The following is a 13,023-nucleotide window of genomic DNA, read 5'->3' as shown; positions in this document are numbered from 1 at the left end:
ATTATCATCGAATAATTCGACTAGATTACATGATTTTGAGGTGTAAATCAGAGATTTGAACTTAGAAATTTGGAAATAAGTTTTTTAGATTTGAGGGTCGAGTTAAGGTCGGATTTTGGTAAAATTGGTATGGGTAGACTCGTAGTTGAATGGACTTTCGGATTTTGTAACTTTTGTCGGGTTCCGAGACGTGGTCCCCACAGGCAATTTTTGAGCTAAATTTCGGATTTTTATGAAAAATTAGTATTTTCTTTTGGAATTAATTCCAATAAATTTTATTGACTGAAATAAATTATTTTTGACTAGATTCAAGGCATTCGGAGGCCGATTTGCGAGGCAAAGGCATACCAGAGTAAAGGATTTCATGTTTTGAGGTAAGTAACAGTTATAAATCTGGTCCTGAGGGTATGAAACCCCGAATTTTTGTGTCATGTGATTATTTTGGAGGTGACGCACATGCTAGGTGACGAGCATGTGGGCGTGCACCGAAGGCATTGTGACTTGGTCCGTCCCGTGAAACTGTAAAGTTGAATACCTTGTTGTTAGCTATAAGCTCTCTTTGTGTTGAAGAAATTTGACTGTTAATCATGTTAAAAATCATGCTTAAGCTATGTGATAGTACTGTTGGGACCCACAGAGGTCGCGTACTTGTTGAATTATTTGCTAATTGCTGTCTTGTACTCAGTCATGATTTTACTTATACATCATACCTCAGTCTTTCTTGATATTTGTTGATTTACTATGTTATCTTTGTTTGGGCTGATCTTTGTGATTTCCGAGAGCCCGAGAGACTAGAAAGGTTGAGGACTGAGTAAGGCCGAGGGCCTGTCGGTGAGGTAAGGATATATGGCACGTGAGTTGTCCGTGCAGGATATTATAGCACGTGAGTTGTCCGTGCGGATTATGGCACTTGGACTGTAGGAGCCTCTCCGGAGTATGCACACCTTCAGTGAGCGCGTGTGCCCATTGAGTTTTAGTGCTGAGGGATGAGAGCCGAGTGGTTGAGCTGTTGTGACGAGTTGAGTGACTGTTGCCTGAGAGGCTGTACTTGCTTTTCATTTGTTATTGCATTTAGTTGCTATCTGTCATTGTTGTGAAATTCTCTGAAAGATTCTATATCTCGATTACATGAACATGAACTGTATAAAATTGATTTGACTTAAACTGCTGGATTTGAATGCATGTCTATTCTTTGCTGGAATTACTATAAGTGAACTATAACTGTGTAGCTCGTCACTATCTTCAGGTTTTTAGTTATTATTGTTACTTGCTGAGTTGGTTGTACTCATACTACACCCTGCACTTCGTGTGCAGATCCAGGTGCTTCTGGACATAGCGAGTATTGATTCTCTCGTACAGTTGATCTTCCGGAGATTCAGAGGTAGTTTCCGTGTTTTGCAAACCTTGTCTCTCCTTCCCTATCTCCTTATTTACCGTATTTTGGTCTTAGACTATTATAGACCTTATTTTTCCAGACTGGTATTCATAGTAGATGCTCATGTACTCAGTGACACCAGGTTTTGGGGAGCGTTCATATCAGTATTTGTGGGATTTTGTATTGTATTTAATTATTAAAATTTTCAAACTTAAAAAAACTGTGATTTATTGATATTATCGGCTTGCCTAGTAACGAGATAGGCGCCATCACGACAAGTTGGGATTTTGGGTCGTGACACCCGAGCTCTGAGATATTTCTCGACTGTAATTTCTGATCATATGCTTGTTTTGCTTCTCCCTGTCTTGAAAGAATTTTTCTAATGTTTGTTTAACTATATCTTCTATTTTCTCTTTTTCTTTTCTTTTTTGAGATTATTCCTATTCTTTTTCAATGCTTCTCCTTGTACCAATATTCTAGGTAGTCTTCTTCTTGTTTGGCTTGATGAACCTTCATCTTCACTTTTTGGCCAAGTGGCAGCCATAAACAGATTTGATAAATCTTTACCGGCTACCATTTGAACCGGACTAGCTGTATCTCTATCCGATACAGTGGGTTTCATTGCATTCATTGGAGAATGCACACCCATCTCATCCATTTTATTTTGAAATTGATATGGAGAACTCAATTGTTGTGGACTACACCTTTGCTGAGAGACCACTTGAGTCCAGGACTGCACTAACTCAAACTTTACTGCTTGGAGTTTATGTTCTAATACTTTCACCTGCTCCACTTGTCTTGCCTTTTCTTGTACTAAAGACTCGTTCTTTTGGTTGAGTCTCTTGAAGGCTTCAGTCATTGAGGAACAATGATCATAGAAAATTATCTTGTCTGTATCTTTTTTAATATTATATTGAGGTATTTTTTCTAGGTTGATTCTGAGTGCTGGAGAGATATAGTAATTTGGTCCTAATATACCCCTTGCATAGTCTAATGTTTCAGTAAAATCATTAAAACCTTTAAAAAGAGGTTTATCTAAATCTTTTATAGAGTCTAAAACTTCTAATCAAGTCTGAAAAATACCATTTGTCTTACCATGTATCACCACATAATATTTAAATTTTCTTTCTTGGCTTTTGTCTGTAAAATATTAGCATAAAGCATTTAGAACTGCTATAAAATATTTAGTATCTTTTTTATTATATGATATCCATAAATTATCTATCAGGCATCTCTGTGGTCTCTATTATACATTCTGCTAAAACTCTAAATGACATATTTGACGGCGGAAAATATTAAATTATATTTTCCGAACTATATTCTATCCATACTAGTATGTTCTACTAATGCTTGTGGCTTAAATTGAAAGTTACCTAACATTATCTGAAAATATGTGTCTGAGGGTGAGGCTTTGACGCCCTTTCCCTTGTCTTCAGTCTTTGAGGTTGTTGGTTTCATGTTGTAAATGCAAAACATGTCTATTAGTTAACAATAATTTTTAACCTACTAAACTGGTCTGCTAAGTTATTATCTTTTCCTTTAATATGTTCAAATATTAATATCACGACCCCAATTCACCCTCCGTAGGATATCGTGATGACACCTAGTATCCAAGACTAGGTAAGCCTATCAATTATGCGGAATACAAAACTAAAACTCAAATCTCAACATATAAAATAAATCAAACCGCGATTCGAATAGTTAAAACTCCCAAAACCCGATAGAAATAAGTCACAAGCTTCTAAGAATTTATTCTAAGTGTCTCTATACATCAGAGTCTAAAGAGAATAAGAAAAAACAACATAATAAGGATAGACAGGGACTCCGAGGTCTGCGGACGCTGGCAGATATACCTTGAAGTCTCCGCGTACAGGTAGTTCACTGATGCCTGGTCTGATAGGAAATAACTGGATCTGCACAAAAATATGTGCAGAAGCATAGTATGAGTACACCACAGCAGTACCCAGTAAGTGCCAAGCCTAACCTCGGTAGAGTAGTGACAAAGTCAAGTCAGGCCCTACTGGAATAATAAAAGACATGGTAAAAAGTTTAACAATGTACTAATAATAATAACAATGGAAATGAAACATGTAAGGGGTATGTCACAATTTAACTACCCAGAATAAGGGCAAATAATACCTCGTAGAAGGAAAATCAAAATTTACAACTTTAAGGAAAACACAAAAATAATCAAAGGCAAATGCAGCCATAAAGAAACATCAATAAGGGGACTCCCGAGGTACCGCCTCGTAGTCCCAAATCATAAATAAATTCACAATATCTCATTTTCTTATATCACCGCGGGAGCCTTCACATTTAATTTTTAAAGAAATCAGTTTTCCTGAAATAGCATCCCGCATTTTAGCCACCCTAATCACCCGCAAGACTTCAGTAGTTTCCCTACTAGCCACACGTATCAAGCCACCCTTATCTTACCGCATGCGTTTCAACACCCAGACCTTATACCACCGCATGCGTATCAATATCATAATATATCATAATTTGCACCTCAAGTGCCCAAATATTTCAACTTGCTAAAATAAATCAACAACAACATTATTCTCCACAATAAGGAGCTCACGGCTCAATCGTAATGAATACAAAAATCTCAAAAAAATATTCGGGAGGGAATAACTCAACAAAAATAATATTTTAAAATTTTAACACGTTGCCTCAACACCAAATTTTAAAATGTCAAATACTTCATATTAATAATATTTAAATTAAGAAATCCAACCTTCAAATAATGCACATAATAAAAGAAACAAAGTTTCAACTAAACAGGTAAAGCAATTAGCAAGAAAAGGTTAGACAAATTTAAAATATAAAAATAGATCAACGATGGTGAATATAATAGGATAAAATAATTTAATTAATATGTAACATAGATCTACACAATTTAAAGACATAATCTTCCACATTTAGCCCATGTACACACTCGTCACCTCGCGTATACGACTTTCAACACATCACAAATTTCCATATCAATACCAATCCTAAGGGGAATTTCCTCCACACAAGGTTAGACAAGTCACTTACCTCGAATCAGGTAATTCTTTACTCCGCTATGCCTTTACCTTGCGAATTGGACTCCGAAAGCCTCGTATCTAATCACAATTAATTCGATTCAATCAATACAAATTATTAGAATTAATTCCATATGAAAATACTAATTTTCCAACAAAATCCGAAATTTAACTCAAAAATCGCCCGTGGGGACCATGTCTCGGAACCGACAAAAGTTACAAAATATGAACGCCCATTCAACCACGAGTCCAACTATACCAAAGTTACTAAATTCCGACATCAGCTCGACCCTCAAATCTTTAATTTAAACCAAGAGGGTTTTTCTAAATCTTCCAACTTAAATCACCAATTAAATATTAAAAACTACCATGGATTCAGGTAATTTGACCAAAATTGAGTTAAGAACACTTACCCCAATGCTTTTCTTGAAAAATCTCCTGAAAATTTCCTCGCCCGAGCTCTTAAAATCCAAAAATGGATAAAAATGGCCAAACCCCGAATTTTATGTTCTGTCCAGGGATTTGCGCACTTGCGACTAACTTAGCCGTTTCTGCGGTCGAGCAGTCGCTTCTGCGACCTCCGCCTCAAACAAACGTTCGTCCTCGAACGGATTTAGACTTATACCTGGAGTGGTGAAAAGATGGGGATAACAACTGCGCATATCATGCTCGGTCTCCCAAGTCGCCTCCGCGACCGGATGACCCCTCCACTGTACTTTTACTGAAGCAATGCTCTTCGATCTCAACTTTCTAACCTGTCTGTCCAAAATGGCCACTAGTTCCTCAACATAAGATAGATCCTTGTCCAACTGGACTGAGCTGAAGTCTAACACATGATATGGATCGCCGTGATACTTTCAGAGCATGGAAATATGGAACACTGGATGAACTGCAGTGAGAGTAGGTGGTAGTGCAAGTCTATAAGCCACATCTCCAACTCTCTCAATAATCTCAAAAGGCCTAATATACCTAGGGCTCAACTTGCCCTTCTTCCCGAATCTCATATCACCCTTCATAGGCGAAACCAGGAGCAAGACCCGCTCACCAACCATGAATGCAACATCCCGAACCTTCCGATATGCATAACGCTTTTGTCTAGATTGGGTTGTACGAAGTCGATCCTAAATCAATTTAACCTTTTCCAAAGCATCCTGAACTAAGTCTGTACCCAATAGCCTAGCCTCGCCCGACTCAAACCAACCCACTGGAGACCGGAACCGCCTCCCATAAAAGGCCTCCTACAGAGCCATCTGAATGCTTGACTGGTAGCCGTTGTTGTATGCAAAATTTGCAAGTGGCAAGAACTGATCCTAAGTAACCCCAAAATCTATCACACACGCACAAAGCATATCCTCCAATATTTGAATAGTGCGCTCAGACTGTCCGTCCGTCTGAGAGTAAAATAATGTACCCAACTCTCGCTGTACGGCTCTCCAGAACGGTGATGTAAACTACGTACCCCGGTCAGATATGATAGATACCGATACGCCATGAAGCGTGACAATCTCGCGAATATAAACCTGAGCCAGCCTCTCCGAAGAGTAAGTAGTGACCACATGAATGAAATGAGCTGACTTGGTCAATCTATCCTCAATTACCCAAACTGCATCGAACTTTCTCTGAGTGCTTAACAACGAAATCCATAGTGATCCGCTCCCATTTCCATTCTGGAATCTCTAAATTTTGAAGAAATCCACCCGGTCACTGATGCTCATACTTCACCTGCTGGCAATTTAGGCGCCGAGCTACATATTCCACTATGTCTTTCTTCATCCGCCTCCACCAATAGTGCTGTCTAAAGTCTTGATGCATCTTTGCAACATCCGTATGAATAGAGTACCGCAAACTATGAGCCTCCTAGAGAATCACCTCACACAAACCATCTACATTGGGCACACATAGCCTGCCCTGCATCCGTAATACACTGTCATCTCCAATAGTGACTTCCTTGGCATCACCGTGCTAAACTGTGTCCTTAAGGAAAGCAGATGTGGGTCATCATACTGACGCTCTCTGATATGATCATAAAGAGAAGACTGAGAAACCACATAAGCCAAAACTCTGCTTAGCTCAGAAACATCCACTCTAACAAACTGGTTGTCCAAGGACTGAACATCCAAGTCTAAAGGCCTCTTTGCTACCAGTAAATATGCTAAGCTGCCCAAACTGTAACGACCCGACCGGTCGTTTTGAGTTCTAGCGCGTCGTTCAGCAATTTGAGGCCATGAGCAACTTCACTTCAGGTATTATGACTTGTACGCGTAGTCGGAATTGAGATTCAGGGAATTCAGAGTTGATTTGGAAAGAAAATTCTCATTTTGGAAGATTTAAGTTGGAAGAATTGACTATGGTTGGATTTTTGAGTAAACGATCTCAGAATCGGGATTTTAAGGTTCCAACAGGTTCGTATGATGATTTCGGACTTGGGCGTATGTCCGGATCGGGTTTTGGATGACCCGAAAGCGTTTCGGCGCCTATTGGGGAAGTTGGCATTTTGGAAGAATTTCATAAATTTGGGTTGAAGTGCATTTCAATGTTATCAATGTCCGTTTGAGATTCCGAGTCTGGGAATAGCTCCGTATGGTGATTTTGGTATTGGGAGTGCGTCCGGAAGTGGATTCGGAAATCCATAGGTCATTTTGGAGTCATTTGGCTAAGGCTAAAAATTTGAAGGTTTTTGAGAAGTTTGACCGGAAGTGGACTTTTTGATATCGGGGTCGAAATTCGATTCCGGAAGTTGGAGTAGGTCCATAATGTCAAATGTGACTTGTGTGCAAAATTTGAGGATAATCAACCGTGATTTGATAGGTTTCGGCATTGATTATAGAAGTTGAAGTTTCAAAGTTCATTAAGTTTGAATTGGGGTGCGATTCATTATTTTGATGTTATTTGATGTGATTGACTAAGTTCGTAATGTGTTTTGGAATGTGTTGGCATAATTGGTTGATGTCCCGAGGTCTCGGGTGTGTCTCAGATCGAGTTCAGATGGATATTGGACTTTGAGGAATTGCTAGTTTCTGGGCATTTGGTTTCCTCTTACGCGATCGTGAAGAAAGGGCCACGATCGCGAAAGGTTAAGTAGACTGGTGGTATTTTTACTCTACGCGATCGCGTATAATGGTTCATGTTCGCGGAGGGTCGAGCGGGAGGTTATTCGCGTTCGCGTCGGTACTATCGCGAATGCGATGTGTTAATGGGGCTGGCCCGTTTGGTGAAGGTTGTTCTATGCGATCACATAGAGGTGTTCACGATCGTGAAAGTGGAAGGGGATGAGCAATGCGATCGCATTCTGGGCATCGCGTTCGCGAAAAGGAAGCTTGTAAGCAGCTGATTGATTGGCCTTCGCGATCGCGAGTGGATTTTCCACGATCGCGAAGGGGAAAGACCCGGGCAATGTTCTTTTAAAATCGAGGTTTTGGCTCATTTGCACTTCATTTCCTCCATGGGAGCCAGTATTGGAGCGATTGTGGAGATCCATTTTCATCATCTACATCAAGGTAAGTGATTCCCACCTATTGCAAGCTAAATACAAGGTTTATATACGGATTTAGATATGAAAACTACTAGAAATTTGAGATTTTGAAGAAAGACCTAACACTTGGTATTTTGGATTTTTGCCATGAAATTTGGGCATGAAATTGGGAATAAATCATATATTTGAGTTCATAAGGCTATGGGTAATAATTATTTTTGAAAATTTTCAGAATCCAGGTACGTGGGCCCGAGGGTGATTTTATCGACTTTTCGAACGGAGTTGGGAATTATTGTAACTAGGATTATAATGAGTATTAGAGTATATATTTATGGATTTGCTTACTTATTGACTAGTTTTGGAGCGTTGGGCATCGATTTGAGTTGATTGAATGGCTTGGGAGCCGGTTATGAAACTTCGGAGCGAGGTAAGTCTCCTTTCTAACCTTGTAAGAGGGAATTAACACCATAGGTAAATTAAATAAATGTTTGTACCTAATTGTGGGGGCTACATACGTACGAGGTGACAAGAGTCCGTACGTAGCTACTATTATGCTATTGTCCGGGTAGTTTAGGACCCGTATCATGCTATACTTGGAATGTTTGTGCCCTTACTCGCTAATCTAATCACTTAGTCATGATACAAATTGATAAAAGAATTGTATAAGGTTAAATTCACTTACTTGAAGGTTTGTATGAGATACTTGACTGTAAATGAGAAACTTGTGTTTTCTTGAAAAAAAATGTTATTTATGGATCAGGCCGAGCGCCTCGGTAGTAAATAGATGCATCTATGGTTCACGCCATTGGACCCTCTGGAAGTGCACAATTTACATATTTGTTGGATCGGGCCATACGACCTCGGCATGATTTGAGCTTGATTTAATTGATTGTTTTGAAAATTGTAATAATTGATATTGCCTTCTCGGCCTGAGATAAATTGTTAAATAATGGAAAATCAATTTGGAGAGTTCTTAATTATAAAAGAACTGCTTACTTACTTCAGAATAATAGGCTTGCAACCGTATTAATTAATCCATGTCTAATTTAATGATATTATTCTATTTACTTATAGCTCATAGTAAGTGTCAAAGTCGACCCCTCGTCACTATTTCTTTGAGGTTAGGCGGGATACTTACTGGGTACGCGTTGATTTACGTACTCATACTACACTTGCTGCACATTTTGTGCAGGTACATATATGACTAGTGGCCTTGTGGGCGCAAAGGTGCGGTTATTACAGGGACTTAGGTGAGCTGCATTCTATACGACGCTCCGCAGCCAATAGAGTCTCTTTCAGAGTATTGTATTTTCTTTCCTGTCCAAATTTGTATTCCGGACAGTTATTGTATTTTATTTTAAATTTTTAGAGAATGCTCATGCACTTGTGACACCGGGTTCTGGGATAATTATGAGATGTTCAGTATTGGAATTGGAAAATATTGTATCTATTATGTAAATTCATCTTTTAATAGTTGAATTGAATTAAATATACGATTCCAAAAATATTAAAATGCGAATTTAATTGACTATTTAGTGCTGGCTTGTCTGACAGTGGTGTCCGGCGCCATTGTCTGACAGTGGTGTCCGGCACCATCACGACCTTTAACGGATTTTGGGTCGTGACACAAACTCTCTGCCTTACGACTCAAGGCATTAGCCACTACATTGGCCTTCCCGGGGTGATAGAGAATGGTGATATCATAATCTTTAAGCAACTCCAATGACCTCCATTGCCGCAAGTTAAGATCCTTCTATTTATACAGATGCTATAGACTCCAGTGATCGGTGTAGACCTCACAAGGGACACCATACAAATAGTGCCGCTAGATCTTCAAGGCATGAACAATAGCTGCTAATTCAAGATCGTGGGCAGGATAATTCTTCTCATGTACCTTTAACTGCCTGGACGCATAGGAAATCACCCCACCGTCTTGCATCAACACTGCGCCGAGACTAATACATGACGCATCACAATACACAGTATAAGACCCTAAAATAGTAGGCAACACCAATACTGGGGCTGTAGTCAAAGCTGTCTTGAGCTTTTGAAAGCTCTCCTCACATTCCTCAGTCCACCTGAACGGAGCACCCTTCTAGGTCAATTTGGTCATAGGTGCAGCAATAGAAGAGAAACCCTCTACAAATCGGCGATAATACCCCGCTAAGCCAAGAAAACTCTGGATCTCCATAGCTGAGGACGTTCTGGACCAACTCTGCACTACCTCAATTCTTTTCGGATCTACCTTGATCCCCTCACACGAAACTATTTGACCCAAGAATCCCACTGAATCAAGCCAAAATTTACACTTTGAAAATTTTGCATATAACCTCTTTTCTCTCAAAGTCTGAAGCACAGTCCTTAGGTGTTTCTCATGATCCTCCTGGCTCCGGGAGTACACCAGAATGTCGTCAATAAACACAATGACAAATGAGTCAAGATAGGGCTGAAATACACTGTTCATAAAATGCATAAATGCTGCTGGGGCGTTGGTCAGCCCAAAAGACATCACAAGGAACTCATAATGACCATACCGAGTCCTGAAAGTAGTCTTCGGGATATCTGGCTCCCGAATCTTTAGCTGGTGATAGCTTGAACGCAAGTTAATTTTTGAGAACACTCTGGCACCCTGAAGCTGATCAAATAGGTCATCAATACGTGGCAATGGATACATGTTCTTCACTGTAACCTTGTTCAAATGGCGGTAATCAATACACATCCGCATAGAACCATCCATTTTCTTCATAAATAAGACAGGAGCACCCCAAGGCGATACATTGGGCCTAACAAAACCCTTATCAAGCAGCTCCTGTAACTGCTCTTTTAATACCTTCAATTCTGCTAGGACCATACGATATTGTGGAATAGAAATGGGCTGAGTGCCCGGTAACAAATCAATGCCAAAATCAATATCCCTGTCGGGTGGCATACCTGGAAGATCCGCTGGAAATATATCTGGAAAATCTCTTACTATCGTAACTGACTCCATGGTAGGAGTATCAACACTAACATTTCATACATAGTCCATATACGCATCACACCCCTTCTCAACCATTCGTTGAGCCCTAAGAAATGAAACAACCATGCTAGGAACATAATCTAAGGTACCTCTCCACTCTAGTCATGGTAGACCTAGCATAGCCAACGTCACCGTCTTGGCGTAACAATCAAGGATAGCATGATAGGGCGACAACCAGTCCATGCCCAAAATAATATCGAAATCCTCCATACTGAGCAATAATAAATTAGCTCTAGTCTCAAAATCACTGATAACAATCAAACATGATCGATACACGCAATCAATAATAATAGAATCACCCACAGATGTAGTTACATAAATAGAAGAACTCAAAGAATCACAGGATACGCCCAAATACGGGGCAAAATAAGATGACACATAAGAATAAGTGGAGCCTGGAACAAATAAGACTAATGCATCTCTATGACAGACCGGAATGATACCCGTGATAATAGAATTGGATGCAACAGCCTCTGTCCTAGTAGGAAGGGAATAATATATGGCCTGGCCTCCCCTCTAGGGCGACCTCTACCTGTCCGACCTCCATCTCTAGCTGGCTGTGCAGGTGGAGTGGCAACTGGTGCAGTAGTCATGGCCTGAGAAGCCTGAGGGACATGTGGAATGGGTGGGGCCTGAGAAATATGTGGAGGTGCACCCCTCCTAAGTATGGGGCAATCCCTCATTATATTACGAGTGACCACACTCAAAACAAGCCCTCAGAGGACGTGGCTGCTGGGACTGGATCGGGCATAATCGACTGGACTGACCGCTAAAAGCACCCCGTAGAGGAGGTACAGTAGGCACCGGTGGTGCATAATAGGGAACCTGAGGTGTGGGAGTAGCCGGAATACCGCTGGAAGTTGGAAGTGTTGAATGAATAGGATGACCCACATAACCTCTACCATGACGGGCTGCAGTTGGGGCATGAGAAATGTTATATGTACCCAAATCTCGAGGCCTCTTAGCTTCACTCTCTTCTCTCTCTCGGGTCTTTATACCCTCAAATCTTTTGGTGATTTCCACCACCTGTTAGTATGTGATGTCCATCTCCAGTTCTAGGGCCATACTGAATCTGATACTAGGGTGGAGCCTCTTAATAAATCGACGGACACGCTCTCTGACAGTAGCAACCAGGGCAGGTGCATGCGTGGATAAATCACCGAACCGGACTGAATACTCCGATATTGTCATAGATCCCTGGCGCAAGTGCTCAAACTCTGCGCGCCATACATCTCTGAGACTTTGAGGAACATACTCCCTCAAGAACATATCTGAAAACTGAGTCTAAGTGAGTGAAGCTACCTCAGCTAGACTATCCAACGCGTATGCTCGCCACCACTGGTAGGCCGCTCCTCTAACCTGGAATACCGTGAAAAAAACCCTACTAGAATCCACAATACCCATAGTACGGAGGATACAGTGACATTCCTCAAGAAAACCCTGAGCATCATCTGAAGCCAAATTGCTGAAAGTGGGAGGGTGGTACTTTTTGTACCTCTCGAGCCTGATCTTCTCCCCCTCCGAAACTGCTGCCCCAACCTCGGTCCAAACTGGAACAACTGGCTGCACTGGTATAACCTCTGGGGCATGGTCAACCTGGGCCCGTGGCTCTGGGGTACGAGCGGCGGGAGTTTGTGCTCCTCCCTCGACCTGAGATGTGGCAGGAGTAAGTGGAATCAACCCCGCCTAAGCTAGAGTGCCAAACATGCTCAAAAACTAGGCAAAAGTCTCCTGAAGTGCAGGAGTAGTAACAGATGTCTCAGGTGCCTGCTCTCCAACTGGAGCTACTGGTGGCTCCTCTGCAGCAGCTCATGCAGGTGCTCTGGCTGCACCACGTGGTCTTCCTCGGCCTCTGCCCCCGGCCCCGACCTCTTGCGGCTCTAATAGGGGGGCGCGAGTGTCTGATCATCGGATCCAGTTGTGCGTGTCCTCACCATCTGTGAGAGAATATGAAGATAATGGTTTAGAATTTCGAAGTAAACAAATGCGCACGATAAGGAATCAAAGAAGTGAACATTTCCTAACAGTTCCACAACCTCCAGGAGATAAGTACAGACGTCTCCGTACCGATCCGCAAGACTCTACTAAACCTGCTTGTGACTCATAACACCTATGAACCTAGTGCTCTGAT

This window comes from Nicotiana tabacum, chromosome 2, assembly GCF_000715075.1.
Source record: "Nicotiana tabacum cultivar K326 chromosome 2, ASM71507v2, whole genome shotgun sequence".
Taxonomy (NCBI): domain Eukaryota; kingdom Viridiplantae; phylum Streptophyta; class Magnoliopsida; order Solanales; family Solanaceae; genus Nicotiana; species Nicotiana tabacum.
This window is presented reverse-complemented; position numbering follows the sequence as displayed.